Source organism: Acanthaster planci, linkage group LG01 (assembly GCF_054643075.1).
Source record: "Acanthaster planci isolate LZ-2023a linkage group LG01, COTS_SCS, whole genome shotgun sequence".
Lineage (NCBI taxonomy): Eukaryota > Metazoa > Echinodermata > Asteroidea > Valvatida > Acanthasteridae > Acanthaster > Acanthaster planci.
Window position 1 is genome coordinate 30731828 of NC_141777.1, and position 23098 is coordinate 30754925.

The 23098-nt window shown below is 42.0% G+C and overlaps 1 protein-coding gene across 2 annotated transcripts in view; it reads left to right on the top strand.

Annotated features, from left to right (window-relative positions):
- Window positions 1-23098, top strand: part of LOC110976789 (somatostatin receptor type 2-like) — a 53125-nt gene that overhangs the window by 3936 nt on the left and 26091 nt on the right. The gene's annotated exons all lie outside the window — the stretch shown is intronic.

The following is a 23098-nucleotide window of genomic DNA, read 5'->3' on the forward strand; positions in this document are numbered from 1 at the left end:
CGAACATGCCTCAAAGTAGACCGAAGTCTAACACTACTGTCTTGATTTAAGCTGCAAACAAACGGAAATTGAGGAGTGAAATTCTAAACCGGTTTTTGCAATTAAGCCTTCACGAAGTTGAAGTATATTTCCTTTGATATAAGGGTGAAATTAATCTAAAAAGTTGTAAAAGAAATTGGCTGTTTCGTGAATTGAGTGGATGTGCACTGTATTCTTGGTTTGGGGTGTTATTTATTGGTTTTGGGGTTGTTGTTTTTTTAATCTTTTTTGGAGAACATTTCTTTGAAAGCTTTATTCTGCTATTGGAATTTTGTGGTATAAGGGAAATTATGTCCTTGTTTTTTAGGACTTAATTTAGTGTGACTAAGTCGTCTATGTCGCCATGAAACTCGCTTGGATTTAATAGAAAGAAAAAACCGAACGTCTATGAAGAACACGAGGGAGACCAATTAGGAACTGTACCTGACAGTATCTGACTAAGACTTTATACCGGTGAAAATGACGTGACTTTTTTAAGGGATGTCAAGTTTCGCCCCAATCCGTCGTGGGAATTAACGGTTCATCCCCGACTTTGCGGATCAGAGAAGGGATTTTGCGCTCCGTGGTTTCACTTTCAACGTAGCTTAATTTGAAATACGATGGCCTGTGAACTAGCTCAAACCATAGTGGACTGAGATGCTGGAGCCAGTACCGTAGCAACTACCCTACCCGTCTCCAGTGGTGTGACTCCGTGCCAGACTGGATGCATGTATAGGGGAAGACCAAAGTCCGACAAAATTGCCTGCAGTCGTGGAAATTTGAAAAGCGAGGTTGGAATTGGGCGGAGTTAGACACAATATAACACCGGGGGCACTGTTAATGATAGAGATGTACACCACATGTGCAACCTTACATGATTCAATATTTTGCATTTGAAATTTCCATACCGATGCTCCACTTTGGCCGTTGGAACTTTCGAAATGACCTCACAATTCGCACCTTTTCTATCTCATTTTACATAAGACTGAAGGATAATAAAAATCGCCTGTCCCCCTCGTCAAAATGTGGGGGATTTATTCTACAATACCAGGATTTACGTTCACGCCCTGCACCTCCAATTTGTTCTTCGTTTTTTACCTCGGCACTTTCTAAACAGCGCTGCGTTAATATCCGTGAAAATCCGTCGACATTACACCTGCGTACATTGTGAATAATACACCCAAGACATGTAATAAAACTGTGCACTTTTTCATAAAAGGTAAAACGTTACCCTGAGATTGATATGTGAATTACTGAGGATGAAATGTTTTACATGCTGCTCCATCGTTAAATCTCATTTTGTGGGGCACAGCAGCCATTTAAAGATCATGTTTCGTTATGTCCACCGTGCTATAGGTCTATGTTTTGCATTAAACCATGAACATCCGACATCGTCACGAAGATTTCAGAAGTAGAGCCATTGTGATCTCACCCGTTTAGGGAATGATACACGTTTTTAACAAAAGGGAGGGGTACTACTTTGCCTGTTGTAAAAATTGTAGCAATAGCCATCGACTGCGAAAGATGGAAATTTCAGCCCTTTGGAAACATGGCCTGTCCTGTTAATGAGATATATATATCTCAGGGTATGTGATGGTGGGATCTGCCCTTCATATCGATGCAAATATCACAATCAACATGTTTTATTCATTCACACAACTTCAATTAATGTAAGATGGGTTGCGATGCTCAATAGGCCCTATCTTACTTTGCGAATTCCGCCTGGCAGACTTCATGTACCTGAGAATGGCACATTTACTGGGGGGGGATTGCAAAGTTGATAACGCTCACTTGAACAACTATTGTTATCGGTAATATTCTAATTGCAGAGTAGAAAATGTGAGAGTGAATGCAGTAGCTCATGGATAATCGACAACCGATCTCAGTAATCATTACTACAATGCCCAAGTATATTTGCGCCGCCGTCTTCATACGAATTAGGGCCAAAGTGAGATAAGTACACCTAGGCAAACGTTGCTTTTTCCCCCAGCAAACAATGTCATTGTAAAGCATACCCGTTAGTCTAAAATAGATCCTCTACATTCTTGGGGCTTGTTCAATTATCCCCGTCGACCCCCCTCTTCAGCTGTTAAATTGTTTCCATCTTCAGTATTTACCACGGCGGTAATATCAGAGACTTAACTGTGTCCATGAAAGACAAGTGCTCTGCACTAATTCAAGGACGACCATTGGTGACAGCGCTCGGAGTATTGTTCTACCTGTATTGTTACAAAAACCATTCAGGGGCAATTATTGTGTCCTTTTGCTGAAAGGCTTCATCTAAGGGCCCTTTGGATTACGGCTCATCACCAGCACGCGTTTCGCCATAGGATTGTATGAAGTACTTGTTAGGAGCACATGCAGGCCTGCTCATATGGGTTGATGGGAATTGGCCGAGTCCTCCCATAAAGCTCCACTCTTGTAGAACGACAGAGAACTGTGTTACACGGAAGAGTACTTACGCGAATGGCCAGGTAATTTGGACCCCCCCAAAAAATACATTAATCTACTCCCTATAATTGACCTCAAGGTAGTTTGAAGATCAACCTTGAGGCTTCTCCCTGCACTATAGATCTAGTTTTATATGGATACCAAGCGAATGACGTGTCGCGTTATAAAGGGTGGGTCGTTTCGACGCATCCCACCCACTTGACTCCTTCTCATTAATATAATTTGATCTGAGTGATGGCCACTTGTCTTATCTGCACTTTGTACCGTTTGCGTTATTGCTCAAACCTCAAATAAAGTAACCTATAATGAAATTTGCATGATATTGTAAGGTAATGACGTATAGAGTCTGCTGAAAATAAGAGTTATAAAGAGGAAGCGTGTTGCCGCTGCATGGACTTAGTGGATGTTGATGGACAAAGCTCATAAAACTCTTCCAGTTTGTTAGTGGCTTTTTGGTATTGAAAAACAAATCCCCGAAATAATTCCGTTTGACACATGAGAGCTGTTTAAGACAAATTAAATCTAGACCTGTTGACTTATATGGGCTTCAACGCAATCTGCAGACGGGCTTTTGAAAACACTTCAATTCTGAAACTCATATCTGAACCTGTTGAATTGCGTTAAAGCTGAAAGAGCATCAGTCGCAAGCGAGCTTCGGATTTAAAACCCAGACAAGCATCAAATGCAGGTTGTGCGGAGAGAACGTTTTTGGACATTCGCGATGCATCATGGGAATGAAAAAACAAAGGAGTGTGCCTGCCACATATTTATCAGCTTCCAACTTACTTAACACTTGAACGTTTGGGATGAAAGGTATTCCTAATATGCTAACCAGAAAAAGAAAATTTTAGGAACCTCTTCAACAAACACCAATTTCTGTCTTGAACCATGTTCGTGAATATTAATGAGCTAGTATTGACCCAGCAGAATAAGGCCATGGCCACTCGCTCCGATCAATCGGAACCATTTTAACGCCTACTTTGACGGATACCCTCAAAAAGTCATTTAAGGGTGGTGGTTTTCCTCTTATGGGCGACTGGAAAGTTAGTTTTACTTTAAATTATTTCTAGTGTACAATGTACCCATCTGTGTCTCCTCATATAAGGCATGGCTTATTCGTCATCCTATTCCATGATGCGATGAGAATGCCGAAAAGATGTCTTGGATTTTCTTCAATCGAGCAGCCCGATGTGTTGTTACTTTAATTGAGTTCGCAGCTCTGGTGCAACATAAACTGACAGACTGAAGTGAATTCGCCAGAGTATGTCTGCTGTCTTCAATAATCCCCCGCCGGGCATCAGTGGCGTTAGATTGTGGAAATTGCAAACGGGCGATTGCACTTGACCTGGTGCAAGGCACTTGGCAGCTTCACCATCTATACCAAAATGGTGAAAAGATACGACACGTGGTACACTCTACGTCATGATTTGACCTTTTAACAAACGTAACCACTACGTATCCCAATCACTTGACCCAGTCTTGCACCGTCTTTCTATTTCCCCCTTTAATGTGCAGCCAATATTTTGAGAGGGTTCCGTCTGTGTTTGTGTGATGAAGCCAATTTTATCTTTTGCAATTGATTTCCCGCGAGTCATTATTACAGCAGTTTACTTTTCAGGAAACCTCATTTCAAAGGTGAAATATGTTTGCCAAGCGGTCATTTCCTTCTAATAATGGGTGGATTGAAGCATCTGCTTCATCGAACTATAGGGGAAAAATGCATCTCCATACATTAATGTTGTTGAAGTAGAACCTGTGATTTTGTGATGAGAGTTTTAAAAATTCAACATCTGTAATATCAATGGCTGAGGTTCCACTGTATAAGATGGAAAGTTCAGATTTGTTCTAACCACAAGCGCTGAAAATCAGTTCCTAAGTGTATAAAGTGTATACTGTAATAAGTCGCAGATCAACTTGCTGAGCTCACGTTTCATTCTTTCGCGGCAAGTGTGACTGTAGCCCGTCAGGGTATAACGTGAGACGTATTTGAAATTTCTCAGGATGTTTGATTCTTGATGAACGCATATCTCCATTCACCCTGTAGGTCTCTGTTGGAGACTAAGATTCATCCAGCATTTTCAGTTTGTTTAAAAGTCTGGCCACATTGTGCCTTTCTTCAAAGCTTGGGTAAATTTACTGCATCCATTTCCAGTACTGTAATAGATCTTTCTATATGGCAAACTATAGGGCCTAGTCTTTTATGATTGCGTGATGGAAATTTTTCCTGGTAGTGTCAAATATTGGACAAATTCTAATATAGGTAGTTACTGGTAACGTGAGCACAGGAATTATTTCAGAATTTGCAAAGTTTTGTGATACAAAAAGTTGAAACGTTTATCTAATTTCATAGCTCAGTTCGGATCCATTAAGGTCAATCTGTCTTGCCAGGCTGTATCAACATTATTATTGAAGAGCACTTTTTAGCAATTCAGCACCAAGTGATATCACGTTCTGAATGTCAAGTGGTCCGTAATTATAGGGGACCTGTCAGACACTCACATTGCATCGATAGGAAGATAATCTTTTGCAGTATTTATCGATCTGCTTATGCGGTAATGCTCGCGACTGTCTAGATTATAACGACGCATGGTTTATTGCCAATACGCCTGCGCGTGATAATGAAACGCTCGTGTGGGAAACCGATGCCTTCTCCCGCACCTCAAGAGCGTAATCGAGCCAGTGATGTGGGGAAGTTCACTCGGTGCATGCCTCATGATCTCCAAGTAAAATGAAAAAGATGCTTTCCAAAATGGCATGCAACGAGGAGGCGAGAAGTGTACGACTCCGATAATATGATGTATGAAATGCACATCGGAATTAGGGCAACGACGACGCCGAGCCTGCGTTATAGAATCGCAATTGGGTTGGAGTTTGTCCTGGTTTCACCTCACCCAGCGCCTACCTCGTCTATTTATCTACCACCCGCTATTACTGGAAATCAACCATGGACCGTTAATGTTCTGATTCTCACCCCGGGGGCCCACCCGCATCGCGTGTGTGGAACGTGAGCTGAACACATGCGGTGATCGAAGATCCGCGCTGCTTATAAGGCGGGAAATCTCCCGCGCACCGTTTGCCATCATGCATCCTCACTAACGCGCCCCCCCCGCCCCTAATACAAAGACGCGCCGAAAGTCCCCCGTCACTCCAGGGAAATTACGGACTGGAGTATTCTCCTGTCTTGTGGTATTTCGGGCTAATTCTGTTTGTTGGGTGAAGCATCTGTGCTCGACAATTAGGTTGCCGATGGAGCGAAAAGAGCCAGCAAATCCAAGCATGAAATGCCCGGTTGGGGAAGTTAATTTGAGAATTTTTATTTAACACGGCGCCCAGTCACGCAATCTGTTTGGCGTTAATATGACATGGGATACCAAGTCAAGCGTTAGCGGGTGGTGATGTCTTGCGATTAATCGGCTGATCAGGTGTGCTGGGCCAATAACTGACAGTGAGGTTTTTTATATTTAATATTTAAGATTCTTTTGGAATTTCTTAGCTTGCAATAGGATCGCTACTGAACTGAACCTGTGCACTATGTGCCACTCGATACCACTCTGAGCCTACTGCATCTGAAAAGTGGAAAGACTACAATTAGACTTATCGAAACTGATGAGAATCGATACCCACCAACTAACCAATCTGACATTGTGCAATGTTGATGTAGATCAATTTTCTTTTGGGTATTCGAATATTCCACTTCAGCCCTCGAATCACAATAGCTTCATTTCAGAGAGAAGTGAACAACTCTTCCCCAGAGCACAGTTGAAATTTAGGCATCACGAGAATACCCAAGTTTTCTTCTGGGAGAACCAAATTTGCAAAAGGCGTGAACAATGCTAAGCCACACATTTCTCTGAATACAAAGTGCATTTGAGGAAACTGCGGTAACCCAAACGTAATAGCATGTACATAAGGTTGAAAAAACCTTATTGAACACACGTTTGGCGTGAAATAATCGTTCTGAATCGTATGAGGAGAACTTTTACGGTTAGACTGACGAAACCCGAATCGGTAGAAATTACAGAAAATACACAGCTGCGCGCCATGTTGGTCTATACCTCGTTCTTCTTGTTTGAAAACTGATTACAAAACAATCTTATTTAAGAAATTAAAAACTTCATAAATGTTAAAAAAATTTCACAGAGTCATTTTGGAGAAGGAATAGGGTTAATATCTCTGTAGGCGAAATAATGCATTAAGCGCTAATGAAGTAATACTGCTTATGAGGGACTTACGGCATAGCCAATTCGGCGATCACTCCAATTCCGCTTTAATCATCAATAAAATAATACCCGGCAGATACGATTAAATCAATAGAACGCTGATTTTCCTTTAAGATTAGCCTTTCGATTCCCCCCCCTAAAAAAACCAACGGGGAAACGGGTCTGATTAAGCGTTCTTCCTCGTCAGTCCGGATATGAGTCCCAACTAAAGAGAGAATTAGCCAGAAAACCTCGGCTACAGTCAGAGCGAGTTAGAGCGCTTTATTTCATATGATCCACTGGTTAATTTTCCTCCAAGCACTCTTTCATTAACCTCCACGCTTTATCCACACTTTGCATCATGATGCCGTCTCCTTATCACTTTTTCTCCTTCTTCCCTCCATTGGAAGAGGGTGATACTCAGTTATCTGCTCTCCGGTAAACTCCGTCAGTTGTCCGAGATCTTCTTTCGATCCTTTTTCTTACTGTTTTCAGTGGCCTGCGGTGCATGGCACAGGAGGCCCTCTCCTCTCTCAAACCGAAACACTATCCACTAAATCTGGGAAAGTGTTTGTCTGGCCTGCTTTTTGTCCAAAGCGGTAGGCGTTGATCTCTGGTTACAGCGGCAGGACGGCGCTTTGAAGTAAATACAATGCCACGATCATCTGTCTTGAGTCCACCGTTCAAACCCAGACTTCACAAAACACCAATCGCCTACTACTCAATCTGAGCAAGCAAAGAGTTTCGTCTCAACTTCAACACGTCATTCAATGTAGCGGTCCACGGAGCTGAATGTGTGGACTCCGAACAACGCCGGAATCACGTTACAATAAATCATAGCATAGTACTAACCGTTTAATCAGTACAAATAATCAGTTCTTTGGAAGTGGTACGTGGTTTACTTTACAGCAAAATAATCTTGAAAATTGTCCTAGTTATCAAAGATTTTTATTTTCAATTTCAGGAGGTTTTTCGGCCAATTAAAAACATTTTAATTTATTTCTTTAATAGGCACGTCTGTAGAGTAATTTTCCTTGTGGAAATCATTTTCAGAAAAAAGGTATTTCTCGAGATCCGTTTTGGTAGAGCATGTCGATTACAAAAAATTAATTCCTGATTTCTTGAGTAAGGGCAGTTCTGAATTTCACATCCGTGATTGATCTTCCCCTATAGGTCCATGAATCACGAGGGTCTGCACGTCTAACACACAGGTTCAAGCGGGAAAAAATGGGGAATCGCGCTCGATCTCCGCCCCTTACAACTTCAGTCATACCAACGTTGTCTCTGGCCCAACGCACTCAAACCTTCTTCAGCATTAGTTTCCTTCTCTAACGTCCAGATCGGTTTCGCGAGCGTAATTATTAAGACTTCTAATGGGAGGATTCCAGTGACTTCTAAAGACTAAAAAGGGTAATGTGTGCCTTTTCACATTTTCACCGTGAGCGTAAAACGAGGGGGATGCATGTTATACCTTTGAAATTATGCTGAAGCTTCTGTAGTAGACGGAACATTTTGTTGGTAAATTCAGTAAAGCAACGTGCTCACTGATGGAATTATTTACAACTTTTTCAAGGCTTTACTTGGAGTGAGGCAGAATTGGCATTAATGTTTCAGGCGGTATACCATGCTGTATTAGGTTTTATCCATCAGGCCATTAGGACAGCGCCGATGGATCGCAAGCCCACCGCCCACTCTGTTGTGACATTCAATGTGGGGATATACGTATTTTGTCAAACACAGGGGACTGCGTGCGCTTGTACAAGCTGGTTCATTCGCACGGCATGAGCGCTTTATTGTTAACAAATACAGTCTTAGGTAATGGAAAGGAATTAAGATCTATACCCCCATTACTATACAGCCAGACTTTGGCCCATACGGCTCCCAGCTGCTCCAGAACTAATATTTTTAAAGGGTTCGATATTCACTGCGGCTTTGTAGTTCAAACTACGGTGGAATAATTTACTCATTATCAACCGTGCAGCCGTGGTATCTTGTCTGCTCCCAGCGATAATACAAGCAGTGATTCGTTCTCGTTGCACATTAACTTTCAGTAAAGAATGCTTCAAAATCCTTTTCGTTCAAACACTTTATTGTATTCTGGTGTCCCATGCTTAGAAAACGTGCACTGATATGTAAGCTTTTGGGACAGTCTGTAATCTTGTTTATGTAATTCATAGTATAAAGAATACAATCACGTACGGATTCAGGATCGGGTGGTCTAAATTTTTCGCAGGAGGGGGATACTGTATTTGTCGCTGTAGTTGAAACCATTTAATCTCTTTGTTTTTCCTTTAACCGAACTCGCATAAACTCTGTACAAGGTCTATGCTTTTCATGTGGGTGGGTGGGTGGGTGTGTGTGTGTGGGGGGGTGGCTTGTAGGCATAGGCCGGTAAAAGGGGGGATCTGGATCCCCGCCTGAAACATCGAAAGAATGCGCGGAATCTGTAGAGATGAATAAATATATACGCAGGACCTCTTTATATTCTAAGATTTTTTTATGTAAGAAATAAAAAAGAAAAGAAAAATTAAAACTTCACGTTCTTTATCTTTAAAAGCTGACGAATTACTTTAATTTTAATCCGATAATGAAAACATTCTACATCAACTAAATTAAATGAGACTTGCAGGTTTTCATGGCAGGCATAAACAACGTATTGGTTTCGTTAACACCGTGAAAGCGTACCGGCAAGTACCTCTTTTGTGAGTGGAGTGATTCTTAGAGCTAGTTTTGTTTTCAGTTCGAATGGTGTGTTTTTTCGTCATCAGGAGCACCTGGCTCATGCTGGTGTTGTGGCTTCTTGTAGTGGATGCTTGGATTCATTACTAGCTCGCTGGACCTGTAAGGTGGGAGAATCTGGATTAGGATGCCGGGTAGGGTGCAAAGGGGAAGTGGGATGTGAGTGTTCATTGAAACGTGTCAGTAGGGTGTAAATATAGGTATGGCAAAGGGTGAACATCAAGCTGACCTCCAAGGGTACATAAATTAAAGGGACCCATGGGCAGAACTCTATATTGGAGGTGAAACTATACTGGGGTTGATTGGGGTCCCTGGGTACAGAAGTGGTATTTTGTTGTGTTAGACGAGGATGCCACCGTTGGATGCTGTTGATGAGCTGGGCCTGTTTCCACTCGATTGTGCGATCATCGGAGTGAGAGTTCGAGTGCGAGCCTGGTTTCAAGTTGTACAAAACAAATGCCTCTCCTTCAATCGCGCTCCTCGTGAATTAACACAAGAAGTGGTCTACGCATATTCCCATCTTACAAGTGCACAACGACATCGTTTACGTGCGCAAGTTATCTTAGATGTACACGATTACAGTCCAGTATAGGTAATGGATAACTGTATTGAACGTATACACGATATAACTGTCCTGTAAGGACACAACAATTATTATCCCACAGCGGACGATGTTTTCCAGTATAACACTGCCCATTGTAGCGTCAATTCCAGTCTATATATCAATAAACCGACTGCATCCACTAAGTCACGTGACCTGCAGTGGGTAGACATACAAAGTATCATGGCGTCTTCTCATAGTACCTAAACTAAAGCCTATTTTGTATAGTACTGAGTGCATCTAGCCTGAGTATACTTTACCGAACCGTCAGCTTTATTTTTTGGTAAATGACACTTTTGACACATTGTGCTATGGGGGACACCAATGTTTGTTGACGTTTGATACCCACTATAGGTCACGTGACTTACTGGGCGCTATCAGTCTGTTGCGAAGAGGACCAACCGTCCCCTAACTCACGACTGAAAACGGAACTTGCGTGGTACGTAAGAGAGATTTTGATATACATGAACGGACATAATCTTGTTGGGATGAGCTGCAGTTACCAATCAGATCAACGGGTGGCTGATACGCAGATTAGCTTCGAGTATTCAAAATAACCAGTTATGGATCTTGTACGTACACGATAAGCATTGTGCGTGCAGTAGTTGGTGTACATACACGACAGCAATGCATCCTGTAGGTACCGGTAGACGATAGGAGTGCGTATATTTATGATAGTAGTGGCGGCAGTATGAGCATACATTTCCGCAGCGACTTTCGCTACTGGCAACTGTCACTGAGTTATGGAACGGCTCCTTTGCTCTCTGGCAATAACCAGCCAATTTCAAAATGCATGCACTCGATAACTAACAGCAAAGAGGAAGGCAGGATGATGGACTAGATTCGTAAAATGCTTGAAGAAGTCTCATTCTCCATTTTTTTCTCCCCCTAAAGAGGAGTGGACCTATATAGACCCTACAGCACTAATACTCATACCTTTGAACCGCCGGTACGTGGGAATGGTGGTTAGAGTGCCACGCATCACCTTTGATGTTTGTACTTGAGAGAGTGAGAGAAAAAAAACCTCTCTGACATAGCAAATGTGTCCGACCTGCGACAGTTATCCATCACCCTCTCTCCAACCAGAATGGGATACGAAATTCCATGTAGAATATTATTGGAAAGGGTAATTCGGCGTCAGTTGGTCCTACTCGGTCCATTGCCAAGCGGCAAATAGCGATCATTTCTAGCACCAGAGACTGAGGGCCTAACGTGTGCCGGCATGCCGATGAGGCAAGGCCCATCTTTAATATGTCCATTTTGGTCGGTCCAGTTCTTCAACAATTTAGACTAAATTATAAAGGGTCCTTGTGAAGAGAAAGCACTTTATGTACCAACACGCAGTTTCCAGTTTACAATAGGGCCGTTGATGTCACAATCTGTGGGAGCTGGCCTACATCTCGGGCCCATGATTTACATAGGCGAACGGAATGCGGCAACGGATGCCGTGTGGTATTTTACATTGATAATCACAAGTCAGAAACCATTCAGTTTGGCCGATTATTGACACTCCACAATACAAAAGCAGCTCACAGAAAGAATCCAGTGAACAACGAGGAACCGTTCAAAATGCCAGCCAGTCTGAGACGTCATACTTAACGAGACAGCTGATTCGTCAACACAACATCCGTGAAACAATAACTCAGGTTTCTAAGTGCAGAGGTTTATCGGCCTATCGTGTGGTTTGTCAGCTTTCAGTGCGGACAGTCCAACTGGCAACTATGATATATTCGATTTTGTTATCGTGGGGAAAACTCTTTACCTCCCAAACCTCTAATCATACTGCAAACGAGAAAGTTGAATAAAAGCATGAAAATCTTTAAAGAATATTATTTGCAGTCGGGTCGGACTACATTTCTTCAAGTCTCGTTTCTGTGCCTGAAAGCAGTATTTTTAAACTCTGATTTTTGTTTTAAACTACATGCGAGGCAGAAAAGATGAATGTTTTTGCATTTTTTTAAAACGTTTTGCTGCAATCTCAAAAATCTCTTTTGACCTTCAACATTCCCCGTTAACCTGTGCGTTGCCCTCCCTTTACATGGGAATTCCATTTTAATTCTGTGAATTTAAATGCACGTATTCCTTTGCCATTCAGTGGCACGCCCAAGGGGGGGGGAGCCCTCCCGGGCTTGACCCCCAGAGTTTTTAATTTATTTTTCAGCGTACATCCACATCTACACTAGCTCTGATCGCCGAACACCCATGTCCCCTGCGCGCAACGGGTTGGAGGTTGAGCAACATGAGCTGGGGGGGGTTCCGGTCCGAGGCCCCCAACGACGAATCCTGGGTGAACGCCATTTAGGACGTTTGCAGGGAGCTGCAAACGTCCCCTTCCCATAAACAAACTCTGCCTGGATTTGAAATATTTCGTTTTGAGGACTGGAGTGTGTTTGTCAGTTCTGCAAGACAAATTGAAGACTTTTTCGAGGTGTCGTGGAAGCTTCGAAACAGCATGATTCCTTCTCCCTAAAGTCAGGCACAGCAAAGATATAAGCAGTACAAATGACCCAGATATTTTGACTGTCAACTCAGATAGAACGCGTGAACGGTCTTCGTATTATGTTCGTGTGCCAAACGAATTAGGCCGGTCATCAAGTGGATTACATCACTTGCGTTTCTCCTTCAAGTCGAGCCAAGTTGAAAATTTTGAATGACATCCGCAAGTGGCTTGGTCAGCGGGTGAATAGTGATTTTTAATCCTGAAGACACGCGAAACATCAAGATAAACATCGATGCACAGAATTTGAGAAGACTGGGAATCTTGAAGACATGCCGGCTCATCGTGTTCCTGAACCAAACACTCACACGATAAAACCAATAAGAGCATTTTGGAACTGTAAAGTAAAACGCATCTGCACGACTGTGCGACAACATGGATTTGCCCGGTCGAGAGTTTATTGGATTACATATTTCTACATGTCGGTGTACTGTAAATTATGCTGTGTTGCTCTTTTAATACCAACCCAACGCTTTTCTGTGATCGTCTGCGTTTTCTGATGGCATATTTTCTGTGTGCAATTTTTCCAGTGACCTGCTTTGCTGCACATTTTCACTGCGGAGAGAACTTTTAAACGCTTGGTGGCAGCAAACACAACGTGTCTTTTCTGGTGTTTGTGTCGATAGACATTTTAACTTTAACCCCCAGACGTCGTATAAAAACGTCTCGAGTCGCAATCCCTTTGTACCCACTGCCACCGGCGGCCGTGTGCCAAATATGAAGGTAACCATTTGCTTGCGTGCCAGTATGTGGGTGGATTGAGGGCAATGCGAGACCAGATATGACGTCCGCGCTTTAACCATGTTAAACTAAAGTGCAAATATTCAAAACAATGAAAACAACAGAAAAGAATCGATGTGTAATTCCTGCTAACAAGCGTCTCAAGGCCTCTCGTTCTTCATTCGTCTAATAGGTTCAGGTTCGGTTAACACCGATACTTGGCAATGAGCAAGGCTGCAAACGTTTGAAACTACAGACGCCAAACGGTTTCCATGACGACATTTGTGTTTTCTTGCTATCTGGGCAACCTAACATTGAATTTAAGAAACAAGAGCAGTCTTATACACATATTTGGCTCTTAATAATTTATGTAACTGTTCATAATTAAACATGTGCACCTGCACATAAAATGCCAAAATGCGTCTGTCTGCCGGAGCAGAGAGTGCGTTGCTTCGGGATATAAATTACGGCTGTCGTTAGGGCTGGGAATGCAGCGAATTGTGAAATACACCCGAAATTAGATAGTCGTGTTTTCAACCAGTGTGTAATTTGGATTAGGACGTTGTATAGGCTCGTGATAAACAAGATGAGATTATTTACAAACTTAATTGTTAGACGGGCGAATATTATTCTAGCCTTCGCCATGTCACAAGTGGTTCTTCTCTGTTTTGATGACCTGAAAGTGCAGCGGTCACGTTTTACCACCGGTCAGGATTAGAACGTGTAAATAAGTCACTGTTGAGTTTACTTTTGTAATGAAACAGAATTTTTGTACATTGTACTTTTAACCAAAACATGTCGTGTATATTCATGTCTTATAACACGATTTTATACACAGAATGCGTATCTATAATGTGCCTCTCTCGAGACCGGGCCTCAGACTACCTTTTGCTGGTCTTGGTCTGGGTGCTGCGTGGTCTCAGTGTTGGTTACTCGGTCTCGGGTATGTCACGTCTCGGTATTTTCGCTGGACTTAATGTGGTGTGTTTATGCTCATAGTTGATTATCTTTTGCTCGTCCGGAATTGTGACTGAAGCGATTAGAGTAGTTGCAACTACTACGCGACAGTTCGAGGGTCAACTTTGTTTGTTTGATGAGTTCATAAAAGCGTGTTTTGGTGTAGTGATTTTCGTATGTGACAAAAACGTGCAGAGCATTTCGTGCAAAATATCAGTGCCACATGGAGGTTTAGTGCCTATGATGACATCACCGTTTTGCTCCTAAATATAGCAGAAAAAGCAAAAGAAAACAAAAATTGGAAATAAATTAGGTTAATAGAAACACAAAGGTGCAACTTCAATGGTTGTAGTAAAATGAATGTATTTCATGCCTTTAAGGTTTTGGGCTGTGTTTGTCCAGGTCTCGATTTTGTGACCTTGTTCTCGGTCAGGGCACTCCCTGTCTCAGCCTCGCTATGGATCTGTTTCACGTTCTTTCTTCCGTGGTCCACCTGCTCTCGACGATAACGCTTTATGGCGCTACATCCATTTTTGAAAAAAGTTTCTTATAGCCTATAGGATTCTCGAAAATTTGCAGCCGTTAATTTGTATGCACTGTATGACTCTATAATACATCGTACACACAGGCTTAGTAAAATTTCGTGAAATTTGTTAGAATCAAATGTTATGTAACTGGCCCATCGAAATATAATTTATCAATCAACTATTGAGCAATTACAAATCGTGAGTATGCATAGGAATTCGATTTGAACTTCAGTTTTAGCCGCAAGTGTGCTGTTTTAATTGTAACTGTAGCACGAAGCTACACTGTCTCGCGGGATCCATGATGGCAGTTGGCTTTGAAACTTGCACGAGTAGTTGATTCTATTTCTTAAGCCGTAAATTCCGTACTTATCCATCACAACCGCTCGATAAAGTCAGAAATTTTGACTTGCAAACTTGCATGATGAAGTAACTTGATTTCACTGGTTCTGCTTTTTTCCAAGTTCATTTCTGTTTACCCTTGTAGCGGTTCAACCCCTTCCCGCGAAAAATTACTCGCAAACAATAGACTCTCGGGGGGGGGCGAAGCACTGGTTGGCTGGGGAGACTTGCAAGCGTGTTTGTTCATTGGAGGGGCATTGTATGTCACCTACATGATGAATGATGCATGGTTGTCGTGTTAAGTCAACAACGCGAACTGACGGCAGCGGAGGGGGTAGGGGTACAGTCGCCAAAGCCGGCTAGCCAGTCCGACGTGGCCTGTGTTGAAACAGCGCGCATATCAAACGGTATACAAAACATGTCTCCCTGCTGTCTCCTAATCGGACTGAGCCCCCAGAAAAAAATAAGATAAAAACCAAGATATTCATTTAATAACTCAAACAATAACGGGGTCTGTCAGGCGGGAAAACGGGCATGAATGAATGGCACAGTCCATGTTTGGCGGAAAGGTTCTGTTCATCCTTAATAACGCCATTTGACTAATGTCAGCGAAAACTATCAGGTGCTGAATTAAGTGAGTGCTGTTGCTCCTATGTTTGCTCAACTGCCTTAGTTACAAAAGTGTATGTTCTTTAGCCAACATGTAATTAATACAGCCCACTGGTCAGATGTTAGTTGATGGCACTATATAGAAAGTTACGTTGATATTCGTTTTATTAGAGGGCCTACTACTGTTGCATGATACAGAGCGGTACAGCGCCTTGGTAGCCCAACTTTATCGCATCTTTCAAAGTTCCACTTTCATTAAAGTACTTATTCATAGTCAATACCAGGTGGTGAGCGCGGGGGGGGGGTTAGTACGAGAATGGATGGAGATCATTTTTTAGATTTTTTTTTATTCTTTCAAAATCGTCCTGAAATTTCACTTCCATGCACCTCATCGCTTGGACACAGCTCCAATACCTGGCTGACGTACCTTTCTTTAAGGAGCTTTGTCTTCGTTCCTGGCAGCTTTTATTAGGCCCAAAAGTGGACGACCGTGTGAAATAAAGCACATAAGAGGTATGCAAAGTCGATATTGTGTGTGTGTGGGAGGGGGGCGATAGACCAACAGTGGTGGTCTCTATCTTCCACTTTTAGAAAATAGGAACAGTAATGGTTGCCAATAGCAAGCTGCTTGCCAAGACCCACAGTTTTTTTATGGTGCTGACTTTTTACGCACTGGAAAGTATACACGCATTGTTACGCTGTGACCAAACTCCGTTTTTTTCTTACAGCTTCAATTAGTTTCTGTAGCAATGGTTTTTTCATACATGACAATGTGCTAGCTGAAAAGATACCTTGGTTATTGTCTGTGTGGAAGCCTACACCACTCGGAGATGTGATAATAATTGTAGGCAAACGCTGCACAAGCCTGTATAGATTGCCCGTGAGAGATGATATTCATTGAGTTGTTTTCGACCATGACATGCAAGAAATCTTTATTAGTAATACATGCAGTACCGTGCACAGAATTTATGAGGCGCATGGTACGCAAAAGTATCTGTCTGCACAATAATACACAAGTGTCCATGGGAGCAATGCATGAAGTGACAGATAAAATGATCTATTCCACAAGGCGAAGCCAAGTGAAATAGACATTTTATCTTTCCCAAATGAAATTCTTACCATTGCAGGAATGTGAAACATGCATTACTTGTTTTATGTAACACATGCATAAAACTTCTCCTGTTAAGAGAACGAATTCACGATTCTCGTTTATTAACGATCGCTACTTTGCGAAACAGAGCCGTGTCGAAACAGCCACCCACTAGTTTCGTGACATGTCAGATTGGTTCCTGCCCCCACATTATTTTCCTCTCTCTCACTGTGAATTAGATCTATGACACGGGGCGGGAACCAAACAAGTGAAATGAAGTTCTATTCAACGGGTACCGTTGAATATACTATATCCCTCATCAATGCTCATGTCTTCCTTGAAAGCAATATCTTTTCGTCTTAAATACATGTACCATTTAGAGGAGAATCTGTATGTGCCTCCAAGGTAAGCAGACATTACATGATAGAACATTCACAACAAAACAAACTTTAAACAAGCGCCAACGCTCCTGCAGCCGATCGTACCGTATGCCAGTTTGCTGTTATCAAGTGCATTAAAGAACAGGCACCAATGCATAACGCAGTAATCTGGTTAGCAGTAAATGTATTAGAGGGGTAAGTTCATTCGACCATGGTTGACTACTGGTCGATTTCCCTGGTAACCTATCCTATCCTATAAAAAATGTCTTATCGCTTAGGAATCTGTACGCACTGTCATAAGAAGACGCACGCAGTTGTCCGAGTACAGTTTGTAATGTTGGGCAGACTTAGTCCACATCTCGCCCGGCTGTCTGAGGGCATTCTGCAAAGTGAGCTCCATCGAACGTTGGCCAATCTGCAGTATGCATAAAACGTTAAACGGCTACAGTAATTAAACGTCCGACTCCACCGTGTGCACATCTTGCACTTTACACTTTGTGAGGTAGCTGCGACATTCAGGTGTACATGATCAGTCCCATCGCCTTTCGCAAGTTCTCGTCGGAAAACCCCTTTTCCTGTGTCTGTTCAATATTTAAACACTGTGCCAAGATGTTGGCCCAGTATTCGTGATCTGGAGCACTTTTGATACGATATATATACTGGGGTCTCCCAACCACCTCGTCCATTATCGCTCAAAAGGCGTCGAATGATTTGCATAAGTGACGACTGAACCTGTAGGCCAAAATGTTTCATTTGTCGCCTTTTCCTCCATGACTTATTGAAGAAATGACAGTGTGGTTGGGTCAGCCAGTCTCCCCTGGCGATCACCGGCGAAAGGTCGACATGTATTATTCATTCACTAGTTATCCATCATTTTGGTTGGAGTCCTCTCCCTCATCCGGGATGTAAACATTTCAGAGACTGCGATGGTGTACAGAGACCCGTTGAAAACAACATGCACTCAATATTTATTCTGCAATGTTATTTTTCCTATTTTTAACTTTATTTTTGTCGTATGTACCTTAAAAAGTCAACCATGATCGCAATATTGGCACCAAACATATTTATGAGACTTGTCAAAGTGTCATAACTACTCTAAATGAAGCTGGTAAAGTTAACACCTCAGAACCAAGTACGTTTTCAAAAAGAAGTAATGCATTTCTAGAGGGAAGTTTACTTTCAACATATTTCTGAAATTTGTATTAAAACATATCAATTACTTACCTCGTACGGAACATTTGATGGGATAGCAGGACCACCGCCAACATTTATTCACACTTTGCGGTGATATGTTCTCCAGAGGAAATCCGTAACTGGAATATATCAATAAAGTGTTGTTTTACGGCCAAACTGTGAACACATTTGTCTTCACGCCCTTCATTCAGCAGCGAATATTTGCATGCCGTGTCAGCCTTCTCCGGTTCTCCTCTTTCACTCGTTGATTGTAATCGAGTTAAACTGACGTGAAAACAAAGAAACTATCCTTATCATTTATACCAAATAGGCCTACCCTTATTACCAAAATGTAGTGTGTGTTTCATACCAGGAGCACGTTGAAGTGGAGAGAGCTTCCTCAATGAAACCTACGAAACCTGAGTCGTTCACTCACCCAAATCATGAACATGGAGCTTACACTCATACAGAGTGCCATTTTAGACACCTTATTAATCTATTCTACTTCCTATTAATCTTCCATTTCACCTTCAGCTGTCAGCGAATTGCCACTAAACTTTGGAGATGACTTTTCTTCGGCAAACTAGTCCCGAAAAGAGCGCCAATATCATCACCAAAATTGATCGGTTAGACAGAATATTAGCGATCTGGTGAAAGTGGTCTGATAGGTCACTTCAAAGAGGAAGCTTCAAACCTCCCCATGTACGAAAGTAAAGTGAAAGATAAAATAAAGCATGGTTTTTCGAATTAAAGCCTCTACACAAAACATCCCTAACCTGAAAGGCGTGAGTATTCATGTCAGACTATTGCTTGGCAACTGATGGCAGAAGCCCCCAAAACGTTTTGATTTATCAACAACTTTACGAGATCATTCTTGCTTTTTCCTTGTTGATCAACCTGATTCTCACTTAAATCAATTTAAGGTCTACACTTCGCTTTAATCAACTGCTACGAACAACGGAAAACTCGTGAGGTGGGGTAAAATGCGGCTCGGGCAAGATTAATCACGCACAGCCGGAAAAACGCGCCCAAAAGCCTCCTGATTGAATACTTCGTCGTCGTTAGTGTTCGTCAAGAAAAAAACACAACAGAATGACGTGCGAGAAAACAGAAATCTAGAGGATTACTTGGTTTTCAAATGGAAAAAGAAACGCGAAATGCAGATCAGTCAAAAAGGGCGCCAAGTTGACTAGTGTTCTACATATAATCTGTGGCAGAAATCCCTGGATTACCAGACAAAATGCAGAGAGACCACAGTTTAATTTACTTTGGCGATGTTATTCACAGTGCATGGCTCGACCCACGGCGATATCGTCAGCTTGACCAGTTGGACTTATTGAAAACATCTTTATTCCTGTGGACTACCATTCATTGCGCCCATATATCTATGATGCACTATATGCAGTCAAGGGGGACCCCTCTATTATGTCTTCTTTTGTGTTGATGGAATCTTTGGGATTCCTTTTAGATTTCCAAGGGTGGTGCAGTAGGCACAATAGCCTCAGGGCATACAGCTTGCGCATCACATGGGGGGGTGCCCCTCTTCCGCATATCGTGCAGGTATCTCTATCCCTTAATCAATCCAGTGAATGAATAGAACACTCCCAACGAAATTCACCACAGTTAATCTTTGAGAGCGCTCTTGCCCGATTCGACGAATGAATGAACTTAAAAGCGGCAACCCGCAATATAGATCTATACACGAACGACAATCGGGTTTTGTTCCTAATTGAGTAGGTAAAACTTAAGCCTTGCATAAGAGAATAACTTTTAAAAAGATACTCGGGAATGTGATGTATGGTATGATAGGCTAAAAGAATAAACTCGACAAAATGATTCAGACACACAAAAAAGATGCTATGCGTTGATCCTCTAACAGTCTTGTAGTCACATCCACTGCACTTTTTTAGCTTGGTATTTCGCTTTATTTTCTGTCAGTAGTTGATTTGTTATGATTGTTTACTTTTTCCATATTATTCTTATTAATAGTGGTAGAGATCGCCGTCTTCATCTGTTTGGGTGTTTAGCATTGGTTGGTGATGTAAGCACACGATTATACATTACATATTACAAAAGATCGAGGTCGTTTTTACTGGTTAGACTTTCCTGCATTTATGTTAAAGATTCTTGCTATGCAGCTTGCATAGTATTATTACACTGACTGCAAGAGACTTATGTGAAGACTTAGCACTGGGCAGGGAGTAGACGATATTCATACCAACCTTCGAATGGAGGGCGCCACATGATGATAATTCTTTTAGTCCATGCGACAAAAAATGTCAAAAGTGAAAATTGGCTTGACAAAAAACAAAAGCAAGAACAAAAGCAGGAAAATAATGAACTTACACAGAGTTCTACTACGAAGGAAAACACATAGCAAAATTGATCAGGAAGACGAAGACAACGATCGTCGTCAAAATTCCAGTACTGAATTTGACATGGGACCCAAGAGTCTATCAATAACAGTATAAAACATCTGCCATCGGAACAATATTCCCGTTTAATGAAAACACAACATTCCGGAGTGTTAACGTTCGTATTTGGATGTCTATCAACACAGCGACAGTCCACAGATGGTAAAGACAGAGTGTAATGATTACTTTGTGTCGTGTGTCACGTAGCAGTGTTGGACCAGACTGAACATTTACAATACTGCCGTAAAAAATTATAAACAATTTTAAAAAATCGGGACGAAGGAGTGAAAAATCGAGAGGATATCCCGTGTATATTGGTTATTCTCGCCAGGCTGCAGCGTGGGCTTGCCGGTTTATGTCTCAATCGCGTCAGCATGTTCTGAGTCTCGTCTTCACATTGTTTCACTGGCATCATTTTCCTGAGGCGCATGCAGCTCTCGAGCGAGGCCGATGAGTATAGCAGGCGGGCGTTGGATTTGGCGGGTCAGAGGATTAGATGTGCTTGAGGGCCTCCACAGTTCTCGTTAGGTCTCTCTCTGACCGTAGACCAATGATGGAGCTCCCTCGGGCAGTTCATTCGTCTTGCCTGGGGACGCTGATCCAGTGTGGAGGAGTGTTTATCAGGGTCCGGCGCACTCTGACTTCAAAAATCATCCCGATATACGCTTTTTAATAAAATTTTGCTGAAGGATCAGAAAAACCCGCGTCCAATTTACCAAGATGGAGTCCCAAGACGTACCATACTTAAGCTTATCATTCAGAAGAACAGAGACATAATGAACGATGTGCTCAATGAGAACTAGGCGCAAATTCCCGTCATTTCCACGGTTCAATCCACAACCTTCACAATTTGATTGCCAGTTGAAACAAAAAGGTCAGCTATACTTGTCGCAGACAATACGAGGAGGAATCGGTCGACCAGTTGTTATTAAAGAAAAGCTATACGCGATATCTCAGAATGTGATTTTTTTGCCCCATTCTTTAATATCGCATTTTAAAAAGTCGTAATTGAGCTGTTAGGGGCGGGTTCTGCCAAGAATCTTCCTTTTTAAAGAAAAGAAATCTAGCATTTGGTTTTCACGTTTCGTTGACTCCATTAAAATATCTTAGTTCTTCAATACTGATAACAAGTGTATTATTTAGTATTTAAATCTCTTTTCCTTTAAATAAAGATGGAAATTCGCGCTTTCTACCTTCTCGACACATTACAATTTGCAATGAACAACTGAGAAAGACAAGCAGCATTTTGTAACATGAATCAAGGGCTCATAAAATTGAAAAACAAACAAAGCCAAGCTAACCTGCACCCCTCCACTTGGTATAGATATTCATATACCAAAGAATCGATACTAGACATCATCAACTTGCGAGCTGGATATTTTTGGTATCAGTGGATGTAAGACTGCATCTGAATCTGCTGTCAAGAGCTACAATCCTGGCCAAAATTAGTGGGACAAGTGTCGATAGCCACACCCTCCCCAGGTTGCACACACCGCGACCCATGAGACACAGCATTGACCACAGAGGGGGGGAGTTCTGGTCAATGTTTTGGGATTTGGCTGGGATAGTTACAGTTTGATCCGTGGCTTTGAATGAATACCTTCCTATTCTAGGGCTTTCATTCATGATTGTGCATGAACAATATTTGTGCACTGGTTATGAGTAGAAATCCAAATTACCAATGATTTACAAATGATTTTTGCTTTGTTTCACAAAAGTTCTAACGAAGTTTTATGTTTTTTGGGTTCTGCGCCCAGGAAACAAAAACAAACAAGCAAAAACAAAACAAACAAACAAAAACAAACTGTGGTGAGGGAAAAATCAAAACGTTACGTGATGTTGACCAAGCATTCAGGCGCACGGACTTCTGGAATTCGCAAGGAATCGCGGTTACCGGCTTCAAGGACTCTTCGGGGTCTCGGGGGATGCAACGCAGCAAATAAGTTCCCATAGTCAGCAGTGATAAATTCCCATACTTCACAAATATTTAAAAAATACTCACAGCTCTCACAGGTGTCCAGGCTGCACAGAAAACTATGTTCGACATGTCCTCTTTCATTTTCCTTTCAATTTTTGGGGGGTTTACCAATGAATTTTTTGAGAAATTCTCACCCAAAGCAGACCAAAAAAATGAAGGAAATTTCAGCCATTTTGAAAATGCATTCCTCTGTAAAACAGCGCCACTTTCGGACCCGACTACATCCAAATTGTTCAGAATTGGAAGCCGTGAATCCAGGGCCAGAGGTTCAGAGCCATATACATGTATCTTCAATTCCCTTGTTTCATGGCTCTCAGGACCCTCTAATATAAAATATTTTGAGTGTATAACTTTTATTAATGAGTTCGGCGGACAAATTTCTGAGGGTGCACCCTTGGGGTTTCTG